Genomic DNA, 11,237 nt, shown 5'->3' on the forward strand with positions numbered 1-11,237 from the left:
TGATCGTCGACAGACTACTCTTCGCCTTGCTTAATATTTGTATGTGGTTTTTTTTCGCGCGTGCATGTAGTCGTGACGACAAAGTTTTACCAGCAGCGGAGACAACATCTGCTGCGATCGAGATTGTCACATCGCTTTCACTGTGTTTGCAATTCTGTGCCATCAAGACCAACTGTTGCTGCTACGCTAATCCCATGTGCGGTTTGGACAGTTGCGTTTAATCGTCTGTCAGTACTGAATTTAAAAATGACCTGCTGCCCAATAGGGTAACCGTGTCGCCTCTGGGAAGTCGATTGCCTAGGTTGATATATTCCAAACATTATATTGGTGGCGTCAATCCATACGAATCACACAAAAATTACGCCATTGGGTAAAATTGCATTCGAAATCCAATAAAAACCTACCCCGGATTACCTATCTTAGTTTCAATTGAGTTTGGTTTCGTAGATAGTTTATCACGCATGAAAACTCAATTCAAATGTTTCATTTTACATTTATTTGATAGCTCAAGCAAGACAAAATTGAATAAATGCAATCTCAGTTCCTGTTGTTTAATACCTTTTAGCCAGCCTTAGTCCCTGATAAGTATTTGTCCTATTTTGCTCACTGCCTAGTATTGACCTTTTCATCGTTCCGGGAATCGCGCTCATCATGATCGCCTTTTCAAGCGAAGGTGCAAGTGATGCGGAAAGTAGTGGCGCGTTCACATGCTGACTTGGTCCTCTCAAAGCATTAAGGGGGCAAAGGCCAGTTTTTATGTACAAATTTAATGCCGCAATCAGCGACCTAGTATAAAAACTCATAAAAAATCAAATACACAAGTGAGGTCAAAGAGGTCCATATATTTGGATACCTATATTAAAACAAAGCATAATAATATTATCCACTTGACCACAAAAGTCAATGACAATTCATAGCAGAAGACTTTTTGCATCCCAACCACAAATTTCTACCTGCAATTTTCGTCTCCGAAGGTCCATTTTTACACCATGTGATACTCACAGTGCAAACACAAGCTCTTTTCCTAAATGACAGTTCTGCGAAACAATGTGTGCTAAACAGGCTGATGCAATTGAAAATAGTTGTCATCCAAGCCGTTTTTGAGATATTCTACATGCCCCAAACCCACGTGTTTGCTGCTATGGGAGGCTAGTTCTTCTTCCTAGCCGACTATTGGTATTTCACTATCAACATACTGCAGAGTAACTATGGAAGGTGTACACGCCTGACATCAATTTCAAGAACAACACAAGCCTGAAACACCAAATTCACAAATATATCCATATCTTTAAACAGTAAACAATAATAGCTGAAAAAGTCACATCATAGCATTAAGTTAAGAAGTTTGCCAGGGGCCAATTTACGAAACTGGATCCTGCCACCTAGTAGGAATAACTGAGAGGAGTGGAAGTATACCACCACGCTTTGATACACGCGACATTAGGATCGTATCCGTGATATCGTTCCTCCAGTGACATGTTAAGTATATTCTGTGAGGCCAAACCTTCAGCTCCACTCAATTCTTGACGTGGAAAGATTTCTGGTTACTCCTGGACGGTTGGAGTTATCCTTGTTGATCTGTTGCATCTAGTCATTCGTTTCTGATAGTGGATGTGGTCCAGATAAAGCTTCATGAGGTATTATTAAACTTACCCCGCAATGATTATTCGCTATTGCATATTTTATTTGTTTGAGTATTTCTAGAGGCAACGTTATGTTGACTTCTTGGAATGACATGACTAATATTTACATGATTTCAACATGGATTGCTAGTCTGCAAGCGGACCAGCTACATATTTTCCACAAGTGTATCAACAATCTTCGTCCTGCCACCAACGCATTGTCGGAAAGAATCAGGAAGGTATGTTGAAAGGGCATCCCCAGTGTACACGAGCTTTGAAAATGCATATCGACGACTGTCTAAACAAGTAAGGTACTTAAGCGAAAAGTAATAAGTCAAATACAATGACGTGAAATCCTTTTGAGAAACTGGCAATCAACTGACAGCCTTTCGATCTCATCCCATAAACGACAGCAGCACATGATACGGTCGTGCGAATTGAGTGTCATCAAAACTAAGTACAGCTTCTGATGGAAATTGTTGACCACTTAGTCGTAGCGATGCTTCAGAAAATCCCATCCTGTCAAACGCCATATGATTTCCCGGTATCTTTATGTCTCCCGCGAAAATATATTTGTTCAGAATTTGATCTTAATGGAGAATGACACAAGAAGAAAATTCACAGAAGCGTCAAGATCATCAATTGAAGGAGCGCAAGAGCTTACTCGTAAAATCGTCCTGTTGACTGCTTACATGCATCTTTAAAATCTTTTAACGCGTCATAACAAGATTGATCATCCTCTGATGGTGCTACTAAATATAATGTATATCAACTAAGCCAGCTAATGATAATATGTAATAAACATTTTGCCTGCTCCTGAGGGGTCTATGATGATCGCCAGGATAGAATTTAGAAATGCTAGATGATTTATTCGTGGATGTGATGCTGTACGTAGTAAAAACATCTAACACTGTGGGCGCTTTTCATTCGCGAGCTCTTTTATAACTACACATTTGGTTTACAAAATACTTATAAGTCCATATTGTGAAAGCAAAGAGTACTGGAGACAGTCCAGTATTTTGAATGAAAGACGTTGTGTTGTAACAGGAAAATATGCTCGCTGTCGAAAAAACAGCATTTAGGTTCGTTAAAGCGGATAGCGGTGACGTAGTTTTGATACTTTTATTATGAACAACAAAGTTTTCAGGATGGCGTCAATGGACGATATCATCGCATTGAAAACCAACTTTGGACACCTGCGTCAAGCATTTATCACAATACACCGGAAGTTACGCGAGGTTTGACCATTCTATACGATCGTCAACGATCCAAACGTGAGGCATTGCTAATCCTTGAGAATTATTTACAGTGATCGCGAAAAATTTGTGATCGACCATTGTCCGATACTAGTATTTCTGGTACAAAGTGTTGTGAAAATATTTCAGAAGATTGACAATTGCCATTTAACCTGTGCTCTGCCAGTGTATTGGGACAAGCTGTCTATTACCGAGACAAATTTGCTCCATGTAACTCAGGCGAGTGTGGAGTAGAGTTGGAAATTAGTTTTGTATAACCAATTTAGCTTGATCTTTTCTATTGCAATATCATATTGACAAGATTTCAACAAATTCTTTAACTGAGTGCTAAGCTGGTTCCATCAAACATATTTTGACCCATTCACGGCACTTTACTATGCTTCGCGAACATCACGAATTCTCTCAGAGATTTCACCTTCTAAAGAATGTGGTGTGACTAAGTGTGTCCCATTCAACAAGAAACCAGATGAACAGTACATTCCATTCTGATCATTATACTTTTGTGTCCTGATTAAGACATGTTGTTTTCTTGCCATACTTCTCTACAGAAAATTGCACTATTTTGGTGTTCGATCTTGATCTGTTTATGGCGAGTTTGTGATGCGAAAAAATACTAAAGATAAAATCTCTTATTATCACTCACAGGCTGATAGCGTAAATGTGCCCTTTGTATTGTATATTGGCAGATATACGACTCTTATGGGCCACAAGTTGAATCTCATTAAGCACGTTGCTAAGCGTTGGACAGTAAGGGTAAATCTCCCAAGTCTTGTGTGCGCATTAGTGGTACGAATGGTTTATGATCTGTGTTAAAGAACCTCCTTCCTCTTTGAACACAAGAGTTTCTGATAATCTTCACTTGTACACCGCCTGCCTCAGAGCATTTCATAAACTTACATGTCAACATTTTCTCATAGCTACTAGTCGCCCACATGAGTAACATAAACTTTTTTATAAACGAAAATCTCTTTCTCACTTGCTTTTATAATGTGCAGGTATTTTATTCGGTCAGGCTATTCCCTCACTTTAGCATGTGTTTGTTTTCTTAACGCCTTAGCTACCGAGAAACCGCAGCACACTGTCAGCACAACTTGACTTCAGGACTGCAGTAAAGATGCCTTAAATGATGTTATCTGTCAGTTAATTAAACGGCATAAAACATCAATATAACACTTTACACTGACAGATTCTCAATATCAACAAAGCAACGGAAGATACATCAACATTTCATTTACATAAATTTTTGACATTACTATGACTGATTCAAAAGCAGTTACTTCGTCGGCTATGACACCGCTTTTTGATTTAATTCTACCTTTTGACTCCATAAATGCTATCTATGCTTTTGACTTCCATTATTGTAGATTGGCTTTGACTTTACGAGATCTTCAAATTGTACTATAAATGTAGCCAAATCAAACGTTGTGTATTTAATTACATCAGATACGCAGTCAATTACTTCATCATACCGTACTCTTTCAACAAACATGTTATCATTTTTTGTGATTATTATTTCCATGTTATCGTCATTAATTTTCATTCTATCGAACCCTGTAAAGAAATACATATTATCCCTTGATACCTGCATATCTGGGTTTATGTTAAACGCATGATAGATCTAGCAAATCTCTGAAATCTGTTTAATTTCATACAAAATACATAATGCCATTAATTATATTTTTTAAGAAAGAATTCAAATTAGTATTGCGCATGGTTAGTGTGTGTAACAAAAACATCGCCATTGTGTATTGCGATACATGTACTTGGGTTATTTTGTTTTACAATCCAAATTAGTATGCAATTTTTGTTTTCAATCAAAGATTATGACATGAATGTATTGTTGTTTTTAACAAAATGTATATTAGTCGTCGAGGAACCTGAGTGTGATTTGTTGAAATGAATTGTCCAGGTTTGAACTGCAAAATGGTTGTCTGGTTTAATGTGGATCAAACATGCTATCGGACTGAGGGACCAGGATTGCAAAATCCATACTAGAGGAGGACAAGAATTTCATCAACAAACATATATCTAAAATATACTGAAAAAGGGGGGAGTTGTTGCAATTGCGATCTTGACTTGGCGAAATTAAATGACTTTGATATCAGAAGACCAATTCTTCCAAATCCAGCCTGCATGAAATAAGGCTGGCTTAATATCAATGCAAGTTAACTATGCAGCAAATCTTTTGAATTCAAACACTTCCGTGTTAAATGAATTTCAGTTATCTCTGTTCGATATCCTCATATGTTTTAACTTTCAGCAAACTTTTCAAACAATTTATGTGTGTTCTTTTGAGAAAATAATTATGAGCAATTATGAATAATTATTTTACTTAAAGGAACATAACGTAATAAACTGATTTCCATATCATTAAGACAAAATCTGCAAAATTAATTTCTTTCAGAATGCATCATGAGAGCGTTTGGCAAATTGTTCAATACCCGTTTCTCCATGTTTTCCACTTTACCTTGCTGTTTGCGTTTTCGACTTCGCAATAATCTACTAAAATAATGACACTGCTATTCACGAGAGCTAACGATGATTGCATATATGAAAACCAGATGACCTTGTTTACACATCTTCAAACGCAAGTAAATGTGGTACTGCATTTGTCAGCAAAGACACCTGTTATTTCATGGTCTGAGACGGCGGACGGAATCTTTGACCATATGAGTCCACATGAATGACTACTTAACTCTTGGTTATTAGGCTTGGTGAGCATCATATTGGATTAGACTGTAATCGATGATTTGAATGAAAGAGAATGGGTGATCCACTGATATAATGCAATTTGTATGTGCCTCATGCAAATACACAAATCAAACAGCAAAGGTGTAGCAAACATGCTCTGCGTTTGATTCTCGAATTAGGAAATGAAGGCTATGAATTAAAGTATAGTACAATCATAATTGTTTCCATCCTGTAATGTATACTTGGAATGATTCACGTGACGAACTTCTTAATACAAGAGTTCTACTCAAGTCTTGGATTTTAAATCTTGCCTTTTCGTGTTTTCTCATTTATAGTGAACGTGTATTATTGTATTATGTTTTCTCATTTCAGTCAACTTGTGTTACTGTATTATGTTTCTTTAGCATCAATTGAAGACTGATACGTGCACTTGTTTTTATCTCCCATAGCCAGAAAATTGGGAAGCAACCATGCTCAGCAAAATTAGAATATAATTTTAGAACATGCATCTACTGTTAATGAAACAAACAAAAAATATAAAAAAGTGACATATCTAATGCGATATCGTAGCAATGCAAGAGATTTCCAGGTATTCCAAGTGTTCTACCAACTACTGTGGCTTCACAAATGGTTCTTTTTCTGAGTTTAGACTGATATCTCTATCAGAGAGAAATTATGCAGCAGCAAGGGAAGAACGAAATAATGTTTCTATTGCGTAAAATCTATAGAGTGTAATAGAGGATGATAAAATGACAGTAAAAATTATAAATCTTCCTTGCAAATATTTGACCGTCCTTAGTTTTGGAGACTACAAGGAACGTTTTATACATGCATATTCTAAGCTGTGCTATATAGAGACATAACAACACACGAAGCCGTATGCACAATCCTACGCCAAATCAAAATATTGTTGTTTTTGTTCTCCCTGACTATTTATTAGGTCTTTTTGTCTTAAATTTTACAATTATTTTAAAATATATAATGTAATAGATATATATAGATTATCAATACTCATTTAGGTACATCTTAAAATATATAAGTATTAATTTCGGTACTTCTTTCAATTTATAAATATTCATTTCGGTACATCATGGAAATCAAAACACTCACTACAGCTTCTTTGTCACTAAGACGCACACTCCGGTGAAACAAATCTCAGACGAAAGCTTTATAGAAACTTATTAAAATACACAAAAGAGCATTGCAACCCTTTGGGATAATTTATTTGCCCAAATATGAATAAAACAAAACTGTGTCAATTATTGTTTTTCACGCAATGTTTCAATAAGAGACTATTTTCGGTCGAAAGGCTCAGAGGTGTTCCCTATGGACTCTATTATTGCCTTTTGCCATACCATCAAAGAGCGACACTGATTAAAAATACGCCTCTTGTTGTCTCTCCAAAATTTAGTTTATTCGATATTCGGCAGTCTCATTGCCCATACAATATGGGATTAGTTCAAACATAAACTCATTCGTATGCAAATAAAGGTATCAACAAATATGTTCATCTTCCTAGCTATTAAGAATATATGTTATGGAATTTATCTTGGTATTTATTTATTATACATCTATTACGTGTTTCTTGCCAAATATGAGTCCATTCAAAGACTCAGCACTATTTGAAAGCAAGCAATCTGAAGGTAGTATTCGCGCAAGTGCAATGAGGGATCGTATTCTGTTATCTTCCCTTTAAACCGATAGGTGACAGCATGGAACAAAGCTGTCCAAAATTAGTTCTGGCATACTTCCGGCTTAACAAACAAACAATATACGATGATACAATTCCGATGTCAGGAGTCTACAATTGCCTGTTAATAAGTTTTTAGTCTGTATGTATCGTAGAGAGAAAAACAATCGCTTTACTACAAATGGAAAAACTAAGGTATTCTTCACCTTTGGTGTTATAATAATCCATTGGTAATTCAGAGAGGACTTGAACGTTTGTCAAAGAATTCATGGTTTGTTTTCAACTTTGTTCTTAAAGTTGTTCTGAATCAAACCTCATTAGAGAAATATCTTTATATAATTTCGTTTTTAACAGACATATTCGAACATGTAACAATATTTCAAATAAACCCACATGACTATCTAGCAGAATATGTGATAACGATGGACAAGCATCAACTGTCTGTTGCAGCCTATGTATGTATATATGTGTTGGTCCTCCAATAACAGGTTGATGAATAAATCAACAATCGGAACCAAAGCAGGAAAATAAAAGGAGTTTTAGTGTTTTTGTTTTACTAATATCCAATCCCCGTAACTGATATAAATACAAACAATGCATGGATTTAAGTTAATGAAATTGAAATAAAATTTTAGCTGCTTAAAAGTATAGCATTTTTAGCTAGAAAATAAATTGCGAAAATATCATTCGCTAAAATGAATAATCTAAAACATAAAAATCAGTGAGTTATTTTTTTAATTTCTATGTTGCAAATATATAATGAATTTATGAAAGTGTTTTGACGCTAAAAATTATTTACAATTTTGAATATCTTTGCTGCTACATGACATTTATTCCTTACGTTATCTGCCAGCGTCCAGCTCCTTCTCTTGCCAACTAAGTCAAGCAACATTTAATAATGTCTAGTGGATATAGTAGTAAGCCAGTGCATTAATTTAGTCTTTGAGCTCCCTTGCGTTTTAAATATTGCTACATGAAAGCTCTGTTGATAAAGGTTAAAATGACATGTAATTATAGACTTACCTACATTCTGAAGTAAACAAACAGCAACATATATGTATGTTTACGTGTGTGTGATTTTGTGTGTGTGTGTGTGGTTTGCCGTATGAGTTTGAAGATGACCATGAACTCTTTAACTAGGTACATTTCTATTAACACGTGTCTGTCTGGCTGATCAGGGTCTCCGGGTAGTGGAGTGGCTTACAGCGCTTGCCTTTGCCGATCCATGTCATATCAGCTTTGAACACTTGGGTTCGAGCCTCTGGCTTGGTCATTGTGGGAACGCCAGAAAGCTGCCCGCAGTTTCCCGTGGGTCGGTGGTTTTTTCCGGGGTTCTCCCGGGTTCTTCCTCCACCATCTATACTAGCCTCCATATATATCCTATCGTGCGCTGAGAAATGGCGTTAAACCTCAAAAATAACAACATCTTTCTGATAAAGTCAATTTGTGATCTGAACTGGCAATGACGCACTTGACAGGAAAAGCAGTTTATGGTTGCTAGAACAATAAACATTTCCGCGGCTTGAATTTCTACAGCGCATCTACAATTCCTGTCCATTCAAAGCCTGCAGCTATAGTATGGACGAGACTTCCGCAAGTGGAGCTATCCTTGCTGCGATCTTCCCAAGAGACGGTTTTTTTTTTCTTGAAGTGTTTCAGAGATGACTTCAGGGAATCTATGAAGGGTTTCTACTCACATCGATTTCCTTCCTTCAGTCCGCCGTAGAAGATCTTTGATAGTGGCTCGTGTCACATTCTGGTGATCTGGCCTGCCCATCTCAAGTTTGATTCGTCAGCAGAGTGTGGATGCTAGAAATAGCTAGCCGTGTAATAACCTAAATGTATGAGACCTTGTCCTGTCATCTTTTCCTCATCAGTTTACTCAGTCAGTTCATGTGGAAATGATTCAGCTTCTTTGCATGGCGTTTTTTTTGCCGTCCATGTTTCGCAAGCATATTTGTAGGTCGTACATGTTCTACTAGACTGATCCGTCTGTACTCCTATAAATTTGCTTTAGAAATTCTGGTCTTGGTTTCTTCACCGTTGTGTGCTGCCGAGAAAGGAGAACATATCCTCCACCACGATGGATTGGCTATTAACGTTGATTGAATCCTCTACCTAAAACTTTCTTTGTGCAGGATGGTATATCACCTCTGTTTTTTATACTGATTGTGAGACACAAATTGTCACAAGCTACGGTCAAATGGTTTATAATCTGTTGCATGTCATATTCAGATTTCGCAGTCCGGGAACAGTCATCAGCAAATCGGAGATCATGCAAGCCACTTTCTGTACCTTCCTCTTCCCCCATAGTCTCAGACTGAAGAGCTTGATATCGGCCCGGTATCAGTCGCAATGTCATGGTCACGGAAGGCATCAATAAGCTTGGCATACACTAAAGAAGTTTGGGGTCAACACACAGTCCTACTCGACTCCATTGAGGTTTGAGAATGGTTCAGATGACTCACCGTCGTCCTCGATACGATCGAGCATGCCATATTGACAATCCCAAACCATCATGATTAATGTCTCTAAGACACCAAATTTTGCCATGATCTTCTGAAGGCTCCAAAGCTGACTGTGTCAAAGACTTTTGTCAGGTTGACGAATGTTGTGTAAGGTTATAGTTATATACCTGTCTTTTCTCTTGGAGCTGACTAGCTGCAAACACCATTCCTTGTATGTTCTCCATCGTCCTTTTCTGAAGCCACACTGACTCTCTTGCATAGGATGCACCTGACGACTCAAAATAAGGGTTTTGTAGACTATTGACAGCACGAGTCTGTCGCCGGATTGATTGCTGCCTTTCCGCTTGCACAAGTGGACGATGCATACATCCACTAGTGCCCTGTGATATAGTTCCATGATTCCACATTGACTCGAAAAGTTCAGTAGGTTTCTGTGCCATTTGCTAGCCTCCATCTTTGTAGCCGTATGATGGTATAGCATATGCTACAAGTTCTTTGCCAGTTGATAGTTGGTCAGTTTCATTTACAGTTTCATTCAGCATTGGAGGCGCAGCAAGTGTTACGTTGATTTGTACTTAGAGCAGTCGATCAAATGCCTCATCGCTGATAAATGAATGTTGAGGATACCACTGAAGTGTTCTGCCCATCTTGGAAGTATCTTTTCGTTATCAGTGAGCAGCTTGGCGATGTCAACACTCAGTTTAGATGTTTTAGATGACTGTGAAAAGTTACAGATGAGAAACACCAGGTTCATGGGTTGGTTAATTTCACAGGACCAGATAGACACACCACCACAAAAGGAAGACCAGATATTTTCATATTTAGTTACAGTCATCGCAGCAAAAGACAATTGTTTTCAGATATTTAGCATAGTGGTGTACAGTCTGATTTAAGTGAACACAATGTCAGTTAGAAAGTATCTAGTATTTGAAAGATGCCTTGAAAATAAAGATAGGTCAGATATCTTTCTGAAGAGAGTAAGTTTTGAAACATTTGTACAGGATGTGTTACTATTAATGAAACCAAAATTTATTTTAACATAAAGATGAGGTTGGACTAAAGTTTCCTGTTAATGAAAACTGAAAGGATGTTGACACTGCCTGGTCCGAGTGACCAAGAACTCATAAAGAGGTTCGGACAAAAAGCAATGCTGAAGAATACAAGATAGTTATTTCTTCTTTTCAGTTTAGATTAGTCTGCATTCTATGTTCAGTACAAAGCTAGGATGGGCATCAGTATCAATCAGTATACGCACATGATTTTAGCTTTACTGAATCAAATCATACTGTAGAATAACCCCAACACAGAGTCCACAACACAGTCGGTGAGAGATGTTTTCGCCGTGTGCAAATATTCACTCGATTAGGTGAAATATTTAGCTGCATTTCATCATATTCTTTAATGTAAAACTGTATTAGTGGATACTGTATTAGACAAAAATCTACGAATCAAACAGTTTAAACAACATTTCACAGCAGACGAAGTTTCTAGAGAAGAACTAGAAGAAACC

The sequence above is a fragment of the Sinohyriopsis cumingii genome, chromosome 6 (assembly GCF_028554795.1).
Source record: "Sinohyriopsis cumingii isolate HCF-2022 chromosome 6, ASM2855479v2, whole genome shotgun sequence".
NCBI classification, from domain to species: domain Eukaryota; kingdom Metazoa; phylum Mollusca; class Bivalvia; order Unionida; family Unionidae; genus Sinohyriopsis; species Sinohyriopsis cumingii.